At 45.1% G+C, this 21,843-nt stretch overlaps 1 long non-coding RNA gene across 1 annotated transcript; it reads left to right on the forward strand.

The window, feature by feature from the left end:
* Positions 1 to 8,220: 8,220 nt before the first annotated feature.
* Positions 8,221 to 19,766, forward strand: LOC144135389 (uncharacterized). Its single transcript, XR_013315492.1, has 5 exons — positions 8,221 to 8,390; positions 14,129 to 14,176; positions 15,256 to 15,303; positions 17,257 to 17,346; positions 19,686 to 19,766. It is a non-coding gene; the product is annotated as an uncharacterized LOC144135389 (long non-coding RNA).
* Positions 19,767 to 21,843: the final 2,077 nt, after the last annotated feature.

A 21,843-nucleotide genomic window follows, 5' to 3' on the forward strand; every position in this document is an offset into this window, starting at 1 on the left:
ATGATCTACATGTGGTAAACACTAATTTGTTCTTTGGGCCAGACATTTCACGAGCAACGACATAAAAAGAGAGTACAATTTTCATCGTGTATTGTTATCTCAATGTGATCCAATTACACCGAAGTCTGAATCGCTCCGACTGCGACTCCATCTTCTCCGCTTTCGCTGAAAAGTGGCATCGGTAAAATTAATTGTCCTAAAAAAGCCCCAACAAACCATACATTCAACAAAATGCTCGACCTTGGAGCGCTGCTTGCATCGTTTGTTCATTGGCCTTCTACCCGTCACTGTTCAATAAGCACCGCTCGTAACCATCTTTGTGTGCGCCCATGCTAGTTCTATTCTTTCCACGCACTTTTCAAGGAAACCTACACCGAGTGACTTAACGTCTGTTGGACAGTAAAGATTGAACACAGCAGCTCGGGAAACAACTACAGCGTAAGAAAAATTGTTCGGGTTATAAAGCTGGTTTTGCAAAAATCATGTATTTAACCGAGCAGTTACGGCACACCCAGAGCTCAAAATCTCCGGAGGGAAATAAGACTACTGTTCTTACGAAGCGTATGGCATTGGGCAAGTTGTTCAGATATACTAAAGTGAATAATGGCACAGCATCAAGTGACGAGGACAGAAGTAGAGCACACAGACGCCCAAGCGCTTGTTCGTGTGTGTGCTCTCTTGCTGTCTTCCCCACTTGAAGCTGCGCCATTATTCCCTTTAGCATCCTGTTCTTACCCCGCTAAACATTTAAAGGTTCCGGAGTGCCGAAGTGGCGGACTAATATGCTGCTTGAAAGTCTGTGGCCTGACGGCTTTGGATTTAAGATTTACATAAAACGCACGTGCGCATTGGTGTGCAAGCGTTCACAGCAGCTGCACCTAGGGCATGAAACTCCTCATTTGAATGTGCTGCATGAATTAGACCAGAAACGATCCTCGTCTTGTGCAGTAGCTCCTAGAAAGGATTTTAACGCACCTGTGCCGCAGAAAACCCGCCTTTGTAAGTGCGAGCGAGAAACCCGCAGCGCGGCCGAAAATACTCTTTGCTTGACGTGGCAGAGTGGCGCCGGCATGTGGCAGTCCCCGGAAAACCTCCATGATCTGATTGATCTACGCCATTACCCGATAGTATGTCTTCCTTTCTCAGTGCGGAACCGTCGAAGTATTTTGAACAAATAAACCGGTCAAACGACGAAGGACAGAGAAGAGACCAGGCGTACACTGCGAATGGATCTAACAACTGCACTTTATTCAAACAACTGCGTCTCGCAAGAAAATCAACCTAGCATGCGCAGCTCAACAACCAAGTCGCACACACATTGTAAAACAGCGATTAGCAGCCGCAATGCCGGCAGTGGTGAGACACGATCTCGCCAATGCTATTCATCGTTCATTATTACAGCGCAAAGACGGCACAGAACAATAAGAGGACACAACAGCGCTGTTGTGTCCCCTTCTTGTTCTGTGCCGTCTTTGCGCTGTAATAATGAATGTAGGTAACCAACTCGCCCAAAATGTTGTATTATGGCTATTCATCGACTGCTTAAAAGAGGTATTCCAAGGCCTGGATTGGGAACAGTTGGGGATAAGAGTTAATGGAGCATACCTAAGTAATGTGCGATTCGCTGATGACATTTTCTTGCTAAGTGACTCTGTAGATGAACTGCAAATCATGATCAATCAGTTAGACATTCAGAGCAGAACGGTGGAGCAAAAAGTTAACATGCAAAAAACCAAATTAATGCTCAACAGTCTCATAAGGGAACAGCAATTCACAATTGGTACCAATGTGCTTGAACGAGTAAGGGGAAACGTATATTTAGAGCAGGTTGTGACCGCAGATCCGGATCATGCGAGGGAAATAACTAGCAGAATAAGAATGGGGTGGAGCGCTTATGGCATCTAGGTTCTCTAAGATCATGAATGAGAGTTTACCAATATCTCTCAAGAGAATCGTGTTCCAGACATAACTTCACCAGCGAAAGTACGAGACACCAGGAGAAGAACACAGGACAACGCTGGACAAACAACTGAAGTTTAATCGAGAAACGGACAACCTAGGTCACCAGAAGACGCATGCGTTTCAGACACAAAAAAAAAATAAAATACACATGTGGCGATTCACCAAGGATAGATAAACGCCCCATATCTGGCAAAGGACAAAAGACACTTACTTTGCCTATCAAATTTGCGCGCGCACACTTCTGGTTAGGAAATTAAATTCCTTGATATTGAGATGTAAAGACGGTTCAACGTATTCAACTCTTGTATCGTAGCGTAACCGTATCGTAGCGTATCGTAGCGTAGCGTAGCGTAACTTGTATCGTAGCGGTTACGTACTGTATCGTAGCTATTGGGCAGAAACCTGCAGGTTAGAAAAAAGGTTTCAGCTTAAGTTAAGGGCAATGCAGCGAGCCATGGAAAGAAAAATGATAGGTGCAACGTTAAGAGACCGGAAGCGGGCAGAGTAGGTGAGGGAACAAACGCGGACTAATGACATCCTAGTCGAAATCAAGAAGAAGAACTGGGCTTGGGCAGGCCATGTATTGCGAAGGCAAGGTAATCGCTGGTCCTTAAAGGTAACTGAGTGGATTAGAAGAGCAGGCAAGCCTAGCAGGAGGCGGCAGAAAGTAAGGTGGGCGGATGAGATCAAGAAGTTTGTGGGGATAAGATCGCCACATCTGGCATACGTCAGGGCTAATTGGAGAGACATGGGAGAGGCCTTTGCCCTGCAGTGGATGTAGTCAGCCTGATGGTGATGATTATGTAACAAAAGCAAAAATTTCCATTCATTGATGAGCTCTGGTAGCCACGATGTAGCGAGTACAGCGCCGCAAAGGAATGCATGCGAACATTACGAGGTTCACAAATTTCAAATTTTGGGGGTTGGTTTGTGAAACGGAGATCGTTGAAATGGTCTCCCACAGGCGTTTTTAATGGCAGCTCTTAGAGGTTTCGAAACAAACTTCGAAAGAAAAGGCATCATAGTAATAACAAGGGCGAAAATATTCAGCCATTTTTTAGCTGAGGGCGTACCAGTCTGTTTCACGTCCTCATGCGGATGTCCCTTCCTTTTAAGACCCACGTTTTTGACTCTGCCCACTTCAACCCGCGTCTCTCATCTCTGCTTAAGGAACACTGGTGACCCGATTAGCGATCAATTCCAAGCCTCGGCCATAACAAAACTGCAACAGCGGCCCCGTGCTCACCAGCGAGTATCTCTCAAGTCTCAGTACCAGTGTGGTTGCACTTAATAAGTGTGTGTGTGTGTGTGGGTTGGGGGGGGGGGGGGGGTGTTGCTACATACCTGCTATGAGATGGTTCACACACAGCTGACTAGTCAAGGCCAGGCGTGCTGCAGCATGCAGCTTAGATGGAGAGACTCTGGCGAAAGAGTGTCTTGCGCTGGCGATCACATCATGGCTCCGGACCGCCGCGGTGGCTCAGTAGTTATGGCGCTTGCCTGCTGACCCGAAAGACACGGTTCGATCCCGGCCGCGGCGGTCGAATTTCCATGGAGGCGATATTCCAGAGGGCCGTGTACTGTGCGATGTCAGTGCACGTTAAAGAACCCCAGGTGGGCGAAATTTCCGGAGCCCTTCACTACGGCGTCCCTCATAGCCTGAGTCGCTTTGGGACGTTAAACCCCCATAAACCTTAAAAGTACGCGCTCGTCGCTTTTCCACCTCACCGGCCTGCCTCACTCACGAGTGGGAGCCGAAGAGCCCGCGCGCCGAGTCAGTTCCGTGACGTCACCTGTACGCATACGGCATCTATCGCTGCAACGCGCGCGCCTCGCTCGGAGAAGGCGTGGTGACTTCATATTTTCAGGACCATTCCTTGGCCTCAACTTCGACGCTCGCAGACGTAATTTTGTCTAATGGGGTAGTAATTCCTTCGCAACTACTACAGCTCCAGTAACAGCTCCCAGAAACGCGATTCTGTAAATTAAATTGTGTAAATTAAATAGTTATCCTTCGTAAATAGAGCTCACGGTGGTTATGCAAAGGCTGCTAAAATATGGTTCCAGATGAGCTAGGCACGGTGGCTTAGCAATTGCAAAACAACTTTCCAGCAGCTTAGTAATGTTAGTCTTGGTGGTACTGCCGCAAACAAGGTGGCAATAGTTCACAGGCAATAAATATAGTGAATTGTATATTATCAGCTTAATGGGTGGTGGCAAGGAGAATCGCAATCTTGTTTGTATGCCAACACCTCTCGAAAGAATTTTTGCTATGAATTTCACACAATTATTCTAATTTAGGCGCGCATAAAATGTTACTCTAAGGCCGTATGTGCAGGGGTCAAGTTCATTTCTCGAAGCACCGATAACAAGGTGACCATTAATTTTGGCGCACTTATTTTAGTGCGTAAGCACTAATCTGATGGGTACCAACCCCGTTCGTTGTCTGTTTGTAGATGGCCTAGCGCGAGCGCTCCTTCCCGCGTAAGTACCCACCCATGCAGAGCCGTCTCCTATAGTAGCACAAATCCGTACTTTTGCACCGATTCGAATGTAGTAAACATTGTCTATATTTAATTTTGTTGCTTTAAATAACACGGCCTTAGTTTTATTACTAAGACTATTATGTTTTATCACTGTATTTTTTGTTGCTTTTTTGTTCCACTCCCTACGTTAAATATGGGTTGGCCGTTTTGTTCAGTACGGTATTTTTTGCCCACGTGCAAATCAGTGCGTCCAATTTCTGTCCCTACCTTTCGCTACCGTTGTCCTTCTGAATGTTTGCGAATTCGTTTACTTGCCAATGCAAACGCTGAGAATTCCTTAGTCAAGAGAGCTTTAATTCGTTCTGACTGCATTCTATTTCTTCTGCGCTATATTCCTGTATTTTATCTTTTTCCAGCTTGGACCAGCAAACCGATGGGCTGTGCTGATAGATGAATGTTGTATGATGCATGTATACATAAAGAATTTAGTGGTTTCATGAAGTGAAAACTTGGTATAATTGGACTCATGCCTTCTGGGCGTTTTTCTTGTGTTTTTTAGTCACTTTTCCAGCGGCGTTTTGTGAGCAATCGAAAATACTTGTAACAGGCTTCCTTCGGATTTTAGGAGGGGTGGTTCCGCGTACTAGCGACTGTTCTCCTAACTTCAGGATGATCCTCATGGGTAACACGGCCGACATGACAGCGAAGAAGGTGGGTGATTCCAAAACCGCAATTGTGAGTTACTTTCGTCTTGTTCTGCATTTCTCCGGGAACAGCGTACTAAGTGAAGAAGAAGAAGAGTCACCATATGTGCAGAAACTTCTTATTCGCGCCATAAGTAAGGCTTTTACCGAAAGACAGATTTGTAATCTTTCGGTGACTTTATATACAGCTAGAAATCACGTTCAACTTTGAAATGCGGCTTCCGAGGCCGCCAAGAGCACGGCTAAACCCTTCAGGCGAAACCTGCTGTCCTCCCTGGAAGCCAACAGCTTTTTATTGTTGACTGCTTATATCATTAATTGTCAGTGTCATCGTCTTAACTGTTTTAATTGATATTTGATTAGTCTTTTTTATTCTTTTCATTGTTCTATTCTCTTTTGCCGTTTTGTGCGCAGTATTGTACGGGACCTATGCCTGTTAGTGGGCACATAAATAAATAAATAAATAAATAAATAAATAAATAAATAAATAAATAAATAAATAAATAAATGGCGCCTTGCGGAGGGGTTCTATTAGTCTCGAAGAAACTGGGCTTTAAATGATTTCTTATGTATAGCTGCAGCATAGATCTAGTTGCTTATCCGTATTATATGTAATTTGGCTTTCTGTTAAAGAGCATCATCTAGTTTACACGCAATTCTTTATACATTGCGCGGCGCACAGGAGCAATAGGTAGCGTGGTTATTATTTGCCTTTGATGTGGAAAAAGTTGACATGCATTTTCGTCCTAAACCTGTATTACAGTTCACTGCATGCATAATTACTTTCAAGTAAATATGCTAAGCATTTCACTACTGAACAAATATTTGCGCCGATCTATTCAGTACTTGAATGCATAGTATAATTTGAGGTCTTATGGTCAGCTTTTATCTTTCTTTCTCATAGAACCTTCTGTTTTCGTTATCCTCTAGGGCTATGTTGTGGAAAACTTGAGGAGGCAAATCACGGGGACAAAATGAGGAACATATTCACAGGTAAAATGATGAGAATTAATCCAGGTAAGAAATCAATGTGATTAACCTATTTGCCCAGTGGGATGAAAACGACGTCGGGAGAACTGATTTGGCCTCGCAGCTGCCTACTTTCTATAATGCTCTCCCCTAGCGCGAACAAGTTGCACTGATTTATCCATGAAGTTAAAAACAGCGCTGTTTTACAAGTTCCCTCTGCTAAATTCTCCCAGCTAGCTAAAGCACTTCATTCTGTTGATTTCGCGCGAAGTGATCCTCACCGTGTTGTTCTCAAAATGACAAGAAATTGTGACGGCTACTTTGTGCTCTGTTATTTTTATTTATTTATTTCGCCATTCTGCTAGTCCCACTTGGGTCTGTTGCAGGAGTTGGTTTGTATTTGAGAAAAGTACAAATTCACGATCAGTAATGCAAACAACACTGAATCGAAGCAAAGAGTTCACAAGCGGACACATCGAAAAAGGAACATGAGGACCGACCGTAGGTATCAACTTGGGTCCTCAACAACGCATTCACACACACACACACACCTCAAACTTATGTTTTCGCAAAGTTGTCGAGGGACAACCACGGTAATGAATTTAAAACACAACGTAAGACACAAAGACGCTGCTCTGGCATCCTGTGGTACCTCGTCTTCATTTTTGTATCGATAGCTACATTGCGATAGCATGCAACTACCGTAAAGTACCTGGGAGTATACTTCGACAGTGGTCTTTCATGGAGTGATCACTTATCCTACGTCGGAAAAAGCTCAGAGCTGTCTTCTGTGTGCTTTACAACATTAGGTACTACATGCCGCTTTCAATACGCAAAGTTATTGTAAACGCTCTTGGCTAAAGCGTACTGCGGTATGGCATTACGATTTATGGTCACTGTGCGGTTCGCTGGAAGTATAGTATCAATTCTCTCCTACGATCTTTGTTAAAAAATATTGGCTATGACTTAGGCCTTCAGTCTAATTCTGATGTCTTTAAGGTATTTTCGCTACCAGATTTTGATCGCCTTTCGATGGAAACGATTGTCTTGAAACAAACATTTTTGGTGTAGTGACTATATGATTCCGTATGTTCCCACACGGTCTCTTCGACCGAAGGAACCTTTTTGTATTCCCCGACGGTCTACAATATACGGATAGCGAGTAAGAGATTATTACGTTCCATTTTACTTTAACAGGTTACCCCTAAGTGTTCGCCGGGCAAAAACTAAATATAAACTAAAAAAGATGCTGCGATACACTAATCAGTGGTTTTCGACGTTGTACATATGCTTTACCACTTGTCAAGTAAATCATGGTTTCACATGTAACTGCTGTATTTTTTGAACGGATTTCAGGTATTTTTATGCATTTTGGTTTCGTGTCTATATTTATTTTGCCTCTGTACTAATTTGACATTCTGTAATTTTTAATGTGCGCTTATGCCCGTGGGTATGTTTGCGCGGTTCCGCTGCCTGTCGGGATTTTCCACTCAAGGCCTATGAGGCATTGACAGGCCGGATTTTTTGTACTTTGTTTTAAACATTTGGCGCAATAAAGTACTATTAATATTATTAATATTATTATTATTATTTCGAACTTTCACCGTGGCGGCGCCGTGGCGGTGGCGGCGCCGCCATCCCGTGGCTGCGCAGCCACGCTGTAACGTAGTTGGCCACGGGGTGCGGAACAGCTACCGGCGGCGCGGCGCCGCGGCTGGTGACGTGGTTCGCCACGTGGTTGGTCACATGGTGCGGAGCACCTGGTGCTGCCGGCGGCGCGGCGCGCCGGCGAAACCGAGCTGCCACAGCTGTGCGCATGCGCCGTGTCAAGTGGGACGAATATGAAGAAGGAACGCCCAGCAAAACGGAGCGGCGAAATGCTGACTGAAATTCAACTGAGCAAGTTCCACTCGGCCAGCTGTAGCTATCGCGTCACTCCAGGTTTAACCAGAGCTAAACCACCGCCAATTTTTTTTTAATCTGTGCCTCATGATTTTCATCCTACTGCAAATCTACACTTAAGGAATCTACATGTTGTCGTGCTGGTTTAGATCAAAAGTTTTCGTTTCAGGCACTTGCGGAAAAGCACGGTGCCCTTTTGGTTGAACCGAGTGCTCGAGATGGCTCCAATGTGGTGGTGGCATTCATGGCAATGGCATCCGACGTCATGAAGAATTTGCATCTCATGGCCACGGTCGCTCCTAATGCGGCGAGCACTAGCAGCAGCGGTAAAGACGCTCCCCCTGAGAGGCATCGGGCCTGATCACGGGTATTGCAATGCATTACGAAATAGCCCTGCGTGATTTCTTGCGAAATATATGTATGACGTTTGTGAGAATAGCTGGGTCACCAGTGCTGACAAGTCCTGATCCGCAAAAACGCAAAATATTCCTTCCCTTCTCGCCAACAGTGTGGAGGAGAGCAATACGCCCTTGCAAAATTTTATTTAGACAGTCATTTGACTGTCCACAGATTTCTTTCTATAAAGCTCATAGACTCTCTATAGACAAACCCTAGAGAAGAATCTGTAGGCGATACAAATAGTATAAACACTCTATAGACAATCTATATATTTATATGCACACACCTTTAGTAGACTTTTTTCTACAGACACTCTGTAGAGAATGAATAGACAAAAATAAATATCTACAGGAAGACAATATAGCCTATAAGAGGTCTATAGACTGTTTAAAGGCCATATTTATAGGGGCGGGCATTATCCTCGAACAAGCTTCGATTCAAGCCTGTTTATTACATCTTATAATACTAATGAGCCGTACCACGCTGCAATCATGTCGTAAGTAAATTGCATAAATGGAGCACATTCAAAGCACTTACCATTCTTAGTACTAAAACTAAGGTCGTGTTTTTTCAAGCAGAAAAAGTAACTATAAAGAATGTTTACTACATTCCAATCGGTGCAAAAGTACGGATTTGTGCAACCTAGGAGACGACTCTGAATGGGTGGGTGCTGACGCGGGAAGGAGCGCTCGCGCTAGGCCATCTGCAAACAGACAACGAACGGGGTTGGCCCCCATCATATTAGTGCTTCCGCACTAAAATAAGTGCGCCATAATTAATGGTCACCTTGTTATCGGTACTTCGAAAAATGAACTTGACCCCTGCACATACAGCTTTGGAGTTACATTTTATGCGCGCCTAAAATAGAATCATCGTGTGGAATTCATAGAAAAAATTCTTTCGAGAGGTGTTGGCATACGAAAAAGATTGCGATTCTCCTTGCCACCACCCATTAAGTTGATAATATACAATTCACTATTTTTATCGCATATGAACTATTGCCACCTTGTTTGGGGCAGTACCACCAGGACTATCATTACTAAGCTGCCGGAAAAGTTGTTTTGCATTTGCCTAGTCACCGTGCCTAGCTCAACCAGAACCATATTTTAGCAGCCTTCGCATAACCACCGTGAGCACCATTTACAATTTAATTAACCTACGCAATTTAATTTACATAATCGTGTCTCTGAGAGCTGTTGTTGCTTTTGAAAACACCAGCTATGCAGCAGATGGTTGGTAACATTACTGAAGGCTCTCGTATAGTTAGACAAGCGGTTGTTCCATTCCCCGCATTCCGTAAGCCCCGAAACCCGAACGCAAAGGCTAAGAGATTGACTGGGAGGCAACTATGGAATGCCCGCTTAGGCTTTGCAATTTTGGCAGCTGTGGGCGCAGGGGAACGCCCCAAAGGCGAGAGATGATCATTTCATTCAGAAATTTGAAAAATCGCACTCCTCGGGCCGCGTGGCTCGCCTAGCTTACGGCATTCAAGTAAAGGGTTCACTGTGGCGGTTCAGTTAACTGCGGACGGAGACGTGCTGGAACGGAGACGGTTACTGCGCAGTGAAGAGCAGCTCCAGGCTTTTTATGCACTGCTTGGAGACCAGAAAGTTTCATGTATCGTTTGGTATGGTTGTTTTCCTGCAGAGAATACCAAGTGCGGGTTTTTCTTACCGGAGATGCCTGTGTAGGAAAGACGGTTCTTGTAGAAAGATTATTGGTTAGTTGTTTTCTCTCGGCAATCTTTACGCAACGTGCTCTCGAACTGAAATCAACCCCTCCGTAAGGTAGAATTCTCATAGCGCACGATGGAAAGAGCGCAGAGTTGTAGTAGAAGTTTATTGTAAGCTTCTTTGAGCTTTTTTCATAGAATTCGCCCACAACATTAGTGATTTGGTGTTGCAGCCATTGTAATATTGTGTGTGGCAGCCATTGTAACAAGTAACGAACAGGAAGAGAATGACCAAATCTACAACAGACTATGTAGTTCTGCAGCTAATGCTGTCATGTGCGCTGGCTGTATGATTTTTTTCAGTTTGCAACTGTTTTGTTACACTGTCCTGGCTGTTTCTCTTTTGCTTGGACACTGTCGATTTCCAATGCGATTTAGCTTGATTTCCAGCCACGAACACAACCTTTGGAACGTGATTGTATAGGTGAGACCGAAGATAGCTTGATGCGTTGCCTTACTGTGCGGTAGATGTAGCTGAACTCAATTCCCATGGCTGACAGAGTGCACCCCTTAAATTTCGAAGACATTTCAAGCATTTCTGCTTCACGTTCTGCCAAATGCTTTGCTTTTAAGCAATGGCACCGGCGTTGTTTTGGGCTCTCCAGGGCGTCCTTCTCTGTGCGAACCCGCTACAAATGGGTTATCTTTGTACATTGATGTGTCCATCATCATCATCATCATCATACCTGAACTACGCCCACTGCAGGGCAAAGGCCTCTCCCATATCTCTCCATTTAACCATGTCCTTTTCCAGCTGTGCCTACCCTGTGCCTGCAAACTTCTTAATCTCATCCGCCCACCTAACCTTCTGCCTCCCCCTGCTAGGCTTGCCTTCTCTTGGAATCCACTCCGTTACCCTTAAGGAGCAGCGGTTATCTTGCCTTCGCTGTACACGCCTGCCCAAGCCCATTTGATCCTCCTGATTTTGACTAGGACGTCATTAACACGCGTTTGTTCTCTCACCCACTCTGCGCGCTTCCGGTCTCTTAACGTTACACCTATCATTTTTCTTTCCATGGCTCGTTGCGTTGTCCTTAACTTAAGCTGAACGCTTTTCGTTAGCCTCCACATTTCCGCCCCGTAGGTGAGCACCGGTAAGATACAGCTGTTGTACACTTTTCTCTTGAGGGGTATTGGTAACCTGCTATTCATGATCTGAGAGAACCTGCCATATGCGCTCCCTCCATGGGGAGGAGTAAAATAATGACAGAGCTTCGTAGCAATGCGCACCAAAACCCTCAGATCACAACACCTCGCGTTTTATTTCCCACGTGTAGCTTGCTGATACCAAAATTGTCGTAGGAACAGTAGCCGCAACAAGTCTTAAAATTTCCATGAGACAAGATCCACTGCAGATTGGAGAAGTAGCTACATGTGTCAAGGGCGCTTGGTCGGTTGAGCTGCGCAGTGTCAAGAAATGTGACCGGGAGAGTTTCGCGTATTCGCGACTTACAAAGAAACCATAGCGCGAAAACGAAGAAGAAACCAAAGGCAGGACTCAGACAAGCGATTAACTTCGAAATAATATTTTAATGCACGGTCAGGAGCTCACATATACATTCCTGGTGACTGCATCAGGGAAGAGTGGGGCAGAATGCTGCATTTTAAATGCTTAGTTTTGAATGTGCTGTGATATTAATTTTATAGTTAGCCGGTATGACATGACAACTACTGCTTAGAATGTTGTTGACACGATTGGCTGCATCTATGCGTAAAATGCAAATTGCGAAGTGGACCTTGATGAACGTGAACACGGTCGAAATGGCGCGAAATTCTGCCCGCCAATTATTTTGAAACTGCGCAGTTCAGTAGATCTGCCGTCTTAGGCTCACATAATCCTTTATTTATTGGAACTTGTTTTGGCCTTATCGTATGGAAAGTTTAAGAATTTTTGCATGTCGAGTTCACAAGTGATGATTATTTTAGCAGGAAGAGACTTAATTGACATTGGGGTGTCTTGGAGAGACCAAAGAGAAAATATTGGCTTTCTTGCTTCCTCCAAATCTCAACCCTTGTTGATATTTGATAGTCCTACAATAGATACTAAATGCCGACTGGGATGCGGAAGACATGAAGAAAGCTTTGGAGAGAGGCCAGCAGCACCGGAACCGGCAAGCCTTCTATTGTTCCCAAAGGCGTCTAGCACAAAGCATTAAAGAGAAATGAGCGAATACGAAAGGCAATAACTGCCTAGTAGGTCTTGCTAACATTAGCATCGCGCTCCGTCTTGCGAGCAAGAACAGCTACTTATACAGCCCATTCTAACAATGAAGCAAGCTCTTTTCGATCTGGCCTACAATCCCGTTCAAAGCTATGGGTTCACGCTCTACGGATCAAAGTAAATCGCATGTCAGTTCAAAAGGGCGGGACGAAAAAACAAGTGTGACATAAACAAGAAAAAGGTGGGATTGATGCATGATATGCATAACAATTGCGCAGCGAAGCTACACTCAGAACCTGGCTGTATAACTTCCTAGGCTGCAGTGGGCCATGGAACAAAACAGTTCCGGGTTCAGTCTGGGTATACTGTATCTCTTATTCGAGTGGGGTCTCAAATATTGTCTAGAGGTCCTATGTGCATTCATTGCAAGCGTGAGTAACATCTTCACTTTGGAACAACGTCGTATTTTCCAACATGCACTGTCGCATTTTGCCCCGCGGGATGGGGCAAAGTGAGCCATTTTGAAGTTCTAAGTGTTAATCATTTCTACAATGTTCCCGTTCGGCTGGCCTTTTCTTATTTGCTGAGCATGACGCCAAGAAGGTGGGAAATATTTCTTCAATATTAATTTTAGTAGTCTTGTAATAAAAACAAAGCGACCTTTTGCAAATGTCTGTCGCATTCCGCCCCACTCTCCGCTGCATGCTTGATATTTGAAGACTTCGGGCTTGTATGTTTATGCCCATGATTCCGCCATAAAATTTCAGGTCTTCATGTGCGCGCTATGGTTTGTTCTAAACGTATAAATTACCACATGCCCAGTGACATTCTGCATTGAAGTGCACTTATGTCCACATTTTGTTTTTTACCAATGCACAATTCGCTTTTTTTATACTGCCTGGGAAAGGCCAATATTGTTAACATGAAGCTAAAGTAAACCCTCAAATGGAGAAAGATGCTACGCTGTGCCTAAAAATTATTTCTGGGGAACGTCGCCTACGCGTTTTGTCCGTAGAAAGGCGGCTGCGTTGCTGAGAAAGTCCCAAATTGAATTTCTAATATCGTCCCACATTCACAAGCACCGAAGCCGCGGACGCTTACGTCCTTTTTATAATGTGCGGTCACCTGAGATCTCCGGCCGGTAAGAGGCGCAACCTCCGAACAATGGAGGTCCCACAGAGAGCTTGCGCAGGCGTCTCTGCAAATGTTCACGTCTGGATATTTTCACTGCATGCTTCTGCGGCCACTTCGCCTTCCTCCAGAGTGAAGGGCATATAACCTAGCATTGTCTAGTTTAACCCCTTGCCTTTCATTTATAATTTATCTCCTTCATTCCATAGCTGCAATCTCCGGCTGTGAAGTGCTGATCCCCATCGGTCATGAAAACAGCGTTATCCTTGAGAAGCTCATTTACACCAAGCATGCGTTGTAACCCCTCGTCGCAATATCGACCTACGTTACATCAGCGACAGCTCTTTAGCATGGTTCGCGCTTATGATCTGTTGGTGTACACGCGCCGCGCTGATTCGACAGCATGCAGTGACGTTATGCATGACGTCGCTGGAACGCGCTACTCTGAGTGGTTCCGAGGCAGGAACATCAAGGGTGGCAGCATGAGATGCCATGTTAACACTGCCACAGAAAGCAACTAATAATGAGTAAACAATATTATACTCACTACCGCTAACAGCTGCCGGCGAACCTCGCACTCTACAATGCTGACCATTGTGTGGATTTTTATACCAACTACTTCTACGCCACCCTGCAACCTTTCTCTTCCGTTGACTGTGGTACCCCGTTCACTTTCTTCCAGGACGGCGTCTTCTGCTACACGCCAACTTTCCGAGCGGGAAGAACTGTTGTAAGTTCAATGCTTCTTCAGAGATATAGTAACGCGACTACGTGCCACGTTAATTTCAGCTATTCGTATTAATCAAAAATTTTTACATACTACGTCGTTTTTCCCGCGCTTTTCGCTCTTAAAGTCAACGTATAGCTCGAAAATCACAACGCGCAGTCAAACAAAAATTTTCATTTGAGTGATTTGGAACCGGCTTTTATGCACGCCATAGGCCACCTATAACGATGTTACCTTGTTCGTTTGGCGTCTTCGGTTGGAACTATCACAAAATTCGGGAAATCTTAAAGCTTCGGCTTAATTGTATGACGTGATTGTTTTAATGGCCCCCTTAGTGGCCTGGAGTCCTCCGCATATCACTTCGGAGACGCGAACACATGCCGGCACAGGCCCTAGCGCTGCTAGCACTGGCCGCAACTCGTGAGCCCCCTATTGGCGCAGCGGCGCTCTGATGCGCTTTTGAGTTCCGCAGGCCGTCGCATGTCGGCGCCACTATGTTAGTTGCGCCAACGCCAAGCTGCTGCTCCAGCCGACTATTCCGGGACTAGTCGGTTAAAGCCAACGTACGGTAAACGCTGATAACGCTGGAGTTTCTACTTGATGGGGCCCTGAATCCCTTAAAAACGTTTGGATTGCTGTGACATTCAATGCAAGCCAAAAGTGGCAGTTTGGGTTTAGAACGTTGATATCAGTCACTTTTCCGGTTTAGTTACAGCGTTCGCTGAACCTGCTTGAGTGAGCATCCCACAGCTCATGACCCAATTTCTACCTTTAAGCCAGCAATTCGAAGTTTGTTCTTTTTTAATGCTTGCCTTCTGCTGGTGATGATGAGTGCACTTATCTTTGCGGCACTTCAATTCTTGAGGCAATGCACCAACTTGTACCGATAAGTGTTTTACCGTGTGTAATTAGCGCCTCAAACTAGATAAGGTGTCTTACGTAGAGGCCACAACCCATCCATGATTCTTCGTTGTGGCTTCTTGCACAAGCTGATTTATGTGCGTCCAAGTAGTTTTGACATCACTTTATGTGTGCCTACATTGTAATTTCTTTCCATTTTCAATAATCCTATTCGCTTACAGCTGTTCAAGACGATACTTCTAGATCGAAAAACAGTTAGAATATGGCTGGTAAGTGCTCCTTGAGTAAAATTATATCACCTATTTTTCGTCCTTCGTGAGAAGCATGCTGTATGCGACTGAGCTCTGTCCTATTATTTGGTTGGGGCGACACGTTGCTCTCTATATTTGCAGCGGATTTTTTAGTTAACTTTCTAACTATTACAGTTAGGCTCTTTAATTATTACAGATGTGTGGCCCACCGTAAGTAATATCCGCATCAGTTTTAGAATTTTGAAAACGCGCGTACCCTCTGCGCTGTGGCCTAACAAATTCTGGCTACAGCACGCCAAAATACAGAGGCTTTCTAAAAGCTTGCAGGCAAAGCAACCTCTCCAGTGCACGTAACTCGTCGAAATAGCCAAAATTTTCTGGGCCACAGCGCCGAGGTTATCCGCGTTTTCCAAATTCTATAAACTGATATGGATTTTACTTAAGGCGGGCTACAAACCTCTCAGAAACTAAGGAGCCTAATTCTAATTTGTTAAAAAGTTAACTATAAAATCGGCTGCGGTGGCCCTGACTTTCAGTGCGTGTGTCATTGTTTGTCGTGCATGCTACGGACCGCATTGCTCTACTTCTTATCCTTTTACGCCCCTCGCCCCTCATCCCTCTCACCCAGTGCAGGGTAGCCATCCGGAACTTTCTTGTGGTTAACCTCCCTTCCTTTCCTCTACCACTTCTCTCTCTCTCTCTCAATTATTCAATATTAGTTAACCAGCGTACTAGTTAGCGCGTCATAGCTGTATGCGCATGTACTGCACCGCTGATAATGCTATGCCAAAAAAAGCAGTCTTATAACTTAAAAAAAAAGATTTTTTTTTTAAATTGTGTAAAGCCTTAGATGAAACACCCTGTATAGTGAAATATATTATGCATGCCGTTTCAAGCAAAAGTACTGAGATGGCTTATCACCGATTCCATATCCTAACGCCAATATGATGAGAGCGATCCGCCCTTTAGTCTTAGGTCAAATTTTATTCAAAGCAACTGCCTTAGCGCAGCAGCAGAAACTTATTACCGTGACTGAACTCCACTTGATGAGGCGTATTCATCAGTTTATTCCAACGAGCCCTCTTCTGTTCGTGAAGCGTATGTCATGGGCAGGTGGTTTCCCTGGCTCGGGAGAATAATTCTTCGACTATGAAGATTTTGAGAAAGCTATTTTAAGTTCCTTCATAACAGAATGGTCGGCTGCCCTGAGGTGGGCGTTAATAAGTATTTGCTCCCTAACTATTGTTTTTGAAAAACTATGCAACAGTAAAACTGTATGTCAGTGGAAACTCAGAAGGGAAATGTCTGCACCAAATTACACTCTTTTTAAAATTTTTGCACTCTGATATTTCCAACCACGTTACAAAACAATGCTTCCAGAGCCGCAATAATCATCTCAAACTCAAACGCAGAAACATGGAAGCAGTTTACATGCAATCGACAGGACGGGAATCTAACTACTGATGTGCTGTCAAAACGTATAACATGAGTGTTCATCGTCTTCAAGAATCCTATCAATCTCGCAGTGTCAACGACTATGAAACACAATAGCAGTGTAAGCGATTAAGGAGCACCAGTGAATTTATATTCGCCGTAGCAAATTTTTTATTGTTACGTTTCCAGATTATTGCGTATATGTTCTGTCTAGCGTGCTCACAATCCCTTCTCACAGACTTTGCGTCTAATAAAGACCTTCAAATCCTCGACAAATGCTCTCTCAATTCCTTAAAATTTTGCATGCGAAATTGTTTACAGATGAGTGAAAGTCGACTTTAAATTCGCTTTGTATTTTGCACGGAAGCCATTGAGTCAAACGGTTACAAAGTGTACTAGAAAGCGATTATATTTGTATCAGCATTCCAATGTTTGCAAATGTCATTCCTCATAAATGCCTAAATCATGTGACCAAAGGCCTAAGTGGAGCATTTACCTTATATCCTTAAGGCTTTGATTTTGTGCTTATTTTTTAAGGTCGACGCAGCAACGACGAGATATACGTACATGATGGTTCCAAAAAGATATCTTCAAGGCAACATACATGTTTACGACATCACCAATCAAGTACGTTCGCAAGACATCTCACGTCGGTTGCCGTCAACCTGCTTTCGCTTTTCATCGCCAGCAAATAATGTTTCATGCTTAGGTAGTCACGTGATTTCACATGTTCATAAAGCTTTCTACAGGCTGTGATCCTCAAAAGTTTGAATGACATTCCGAGAGCCCTTAATGACTTTGTTAAAGGTGATTAAACTATTGCCTAACGCTTGCATACGCAAGTTACTTGGGCTCATCGACGCCATAATGCAGGATTGCAACACAACTACTCAGGAGGTGACAGCACACTATATGTAGAAATTAAACGCCAAGGTCAATAATAGTTAGACCATTACTAAGAATATTTTAATAATTAATAATTGGTTTCTGGGGAAAGGAAATGGCACAGTATCTGTCTCGTATATCGTTGGACACCTGAACCGCGCCGTAAGAGAATTGATAAAGGAGGGAGTTGCAAGAGAAAGGAAGGAAGAGGTGACGTAGTGGAGGGCTCCGGAATAATTTCGACCACCTGGGGATCTTTAACCTGCACTGACATCGCACAGCACACGGGCGCCTTAGCGTTTTTTCTCCATAAAAAGGCAGCCGCCGCGGTCGGGTTCGAACCCGGGAGCTCCGGATCAGTAGCCGAGCGCCCTAACCACTGAGTCACCGCGGCAGGTAAAAAATATTTTAAGCTTTCAAAATGGATTAAGGCAGTATGCACTTTGGGTGAAGCTGGTGCAGCCTTTGTCCTGTTTCACTTATACTTCTCTAGATGTATTATATTCCGAAGGGTTGAGAAAAGTTCCACATAACACAGGAGCCGGTATGAAAGTTTGGTTGGAAAGATTATTGCGACCAAACAATACTTTTTTTTAATAACGAGTGGCAGTCCACGTGTAAAAAGGATAAGGTGTTCCTCGTATGTTCGAGTAGCTTGGGAAAAAACGGCGTTCTTTGGATTTTGCTCTCCCAAAGTGACAGGAGAAGGTTTATGAGTTTCACCTTTAGATCCGCGCTGTTGGCACAAAACCGAAACTATGGAGCTGCGTCACTGGAAGAAAAAAAAGTCTGCGGTAATCGCCACTAGTCTGCATGCATTATTTGGCTGATTCAGTTCGAAACTGCAGCCCAGATATCAGAACCCGAGGGGACTGCGAGAACTTCACGAACTGAATGGACTCGGAATACGAGCGCCAATAACTTACTGACAAACATGCAAGCCGACTGTACCAAGGAAAACACGGTAACTGCTTATATATAATTATGAGATTAACATTGCTAGTCATAATGTCAGTTTTGTACAGCTGATCGCAAAGCCTACGTACAGAAGTGGCTTTTCTTTTCTCCTCACTGTTTGCTTTGAGGAAATTTTTACTTTTTAATCTTGTACTTAATGTGTGAAAAAATACTTATCTGATAAAACGCAATAAACCTTTCGGGCCGTCCTACCGCTTACAGTGTTTTGCGTTTTTGCAAGCCTTGTCTTTTTTTCCGGCGAATGGTTCGTGAAAGCGGAGGATGTCTGCATAGCTCCTAGACTGCGTGCCCTTAGAGTGTGTAGACTTTGTCACTACAAAATATGCTTTGTTTTTACTTTGGCACTTTTTTCTCTTCGCTTCTCATTGGGGACGGAATAGTATTCATTCGATAATATCACCCAGTACCTGAGAAACACTGCAGACTGGAAAGTCGACGACACATGCAAGTTCCTCGTCGGCAACAAGGCCAACTTGGAGGCGGAATGGAAGGTCGACTATGCGAAGGGAAAGGCGTCTATATGCTGCAACTATTCGGAACTGTTGCCTGTACTCTTCTACGTGCGCCTCCTAATTATGCACTGATTTGGGGACCGGCACTGTCTCTGTTTCTTGTGGGCTAATCCGGAATTTTCCGTCACTTGCACTTCTTGCGACAGACGTTGTCAGGACAAAGAGAAGTCAGTGAAAAGAGATGTGCAGTTGTTCTTCCTCTAATTTCCTATCGTTCCATCGATAAAGGCTTCTCTCCAATTAAGAACCTTATTTTATCTTTTTTAAAGAAAAATTTTTAAATGAAGAGAAGCTTTTATCTTTTTTTGTCGCCGCGGCGGATCATGCAGTGGTTATGGCGCTTGGCTGCTGACCCCAAAAATGCGTGTTCAATCCCGGCCGCGGCGGTCGAGTATCGATGGGGGCGAATTTCTAGAGGCCCGTGTACTATGCGATGTCAGTGCACGTTAAATTTCGACCAGGTGGTCGAAATTTCCGGAGCCCTTCACTACGGCGTCCCTGATAGCCTGAGTCGATTTGGAATGTTAAAACTCCAATAAACCATAGACCTTTCTTTTTTTAAATTTCCACTCGGGAAAACTCTCTTTTCAGGCTCGTACTATGCGGGAGGAACACTAAATAACATTGGAACTACTGAAAATGCATACAGTGAACAATATATATCAATTCCTGGTTACCAGAAACCGCGACTTGGTCCTGTAATCGCACGAAAATAAATTATTTACATGCAGTAGGCCTGAGTTTTTGTTTCCTGCTTATGTGGTATGTTGGCGGAGCAAGCCTCTCTTGGCTCATATTTCATCAACCTCCGTAGCGGGAAGCTCGCCCAGATGCTTCACTGAGGAGTATAACAGCTCACACATTTTGCAATTGCGGTACGCGCCACGAACATGTGGCACAGTGGTTAGACGATGTGCGGCAGGAATCTCGTGAAAACATTCTCCGCCAACACTGCCTCGGTGTTCAACTTAAGAGCGTTAGCTATGGGATAACGATGATGAATCTACATTTATTATGCCCGAAATAAATCAGTGGTGCACGCAGGCAGCAGACGGGGTGGTTCCCTAGTTACGGGACCCATATGTTTCCAGCAGCTCCTGGCCCCTGTCCGTCAGTGCGAGCTGAATTGGTAGGACGGGGCTGGATAACAATGTCTCCCATCGCTCAAGGGGCCTCGAGTGTTTACATCGGTGTGCTCAGCAAACGTAGAGAGGACCAAATCCAAACAATCGCGGATCTTTCCTTTCATGAAACATCCCTTCTAAGATACAATCAGCGCCATGTATGTCATGAATTTTGCACTGCTATTGCGATTTACAGCTACTTTTTCTATATACGACATATTTCCTCTTTATATCAGTTGATAAATTTTATAAGGGTGTGTATCACAACACGACGAATCTTTTGACACCATCCGGAACCCCCTGCGGCAAATTATTCGGCCGTGATGGCCGTCTGAAGGTACTCGGAATGCACGGTTTGGGGGCGGAACGGTTGTCGTTGCCAAGCCGGCACGTATTTTGGGCTTCATCTTAATTCGTAATTTTGTCCTCCGGAACATACCAAGTCATTTGACACCACTACGAACATTCCGCGTCAAACGGGTGGCCCCCAAATTCAAGCAAATGGTCATCCTGGGGAGCAACTTAAGGCCAGGGTCGAAGTTTCCAATATCACCTGACCAGAAAAGGGACATTCCCCAGAGCCATGCGCCACGGTCCACTAGACATATGACTCCGTTTACTGAGCCCTCTCCCCCCTCTCAGTTCTACTGCCTTCGGCGCCGTATTTTCTAATAAACAGCTAAACTGAGCCTCCAGTTCTCTACGAATATGGCTGATAAAAGGCATGGCGCTTGATACTGCCCACCATACATCCTTTGGCGAAACGACTTCTTGAGTTCAAATCCTACTTGCAGATTGCTCTTAAAAAGAAAGCTGCCCTAAATTGGGTAGGGTACACAGTCAAACGCTATCGCTCTAGCCGCGACAGGGGCGGCATTTTTGTCCATCCTGCACCTCCCAGACATGCTGCCTCACACCTAGCCCTGCAGAGTAGAGGGAAGGGCAGCGCACTTTTGTCTGGGCTGCACGTTGACCCCAGCCAGGTCGTCTCCGGCGCGGTGCAACCGCACGCACCCTTGCGCCGTTCTGCCGACACAGGCAGGCAGGTAAGCAGGCGAGCAAGCGCCGGCTCTGCCGCTACCCGCCCGGCCACCCCGCCGGCCCCCACATTCGGCCGCCCACCGGCGCCGTCTGTGCTCCACTTTCACCGACTCGTCCGGTGGCTTTGCAGTCGGCTTATTTCCTCGCACAAGGAAGCGACGGCGGCTTTGAGAAGCCGCGCTAAGCGAATCTTGTTTCTGCTGCTGCCTATTGCCCTGCCCAGCCCATGTCTCGCCCGCGTGTCTCTCGCTTCAAAGAGAAAAAGGAAAACAGAAAATAGGCTGAGATTGCTGTCTGGGAGAGGCATAGGCATAGTAGTAGTAGTAGCCTTTGGGCGTGGAAAGAAGCGTCGACGTTGTCGATTTTTTCTTGTTATTCGTATTCTTCGAACTTTGGGAGCTGGTGCGGTGGAGGGGGGAGTGTTCGTTCTTTGCTGGTGGCCCCAATTGTCTCCTCTTCTTCTCCGCGACGGTGTTGGCCGCACGTTGGCTGTAGGCAAACTTCTCCTCGTCTCTGCAATCGAGCCTTCCAACGCCTTTTCCTCCTCATCCCCCCCTTCTGCTCCTCCGATTCTGTCGTCTTGT

The sequence above is a fragment of the Amblyomma americanum genome, chromosome 5 (assembly GCF_052857255.1).
Source record: "Amblyomma americanum isolate KBUSLIRL-KWMA chromosome 5, ASM5285725v1, whole genome shotgun sequence".
In the NCBI taxonomy this organism is placed as follows: domain Eukaryota; kingdom Metazoa; phylum Arthropoda; class Arachnida; order Ixodida; family Ixodidae; genus Amblyomma; species Amblyomma americanum.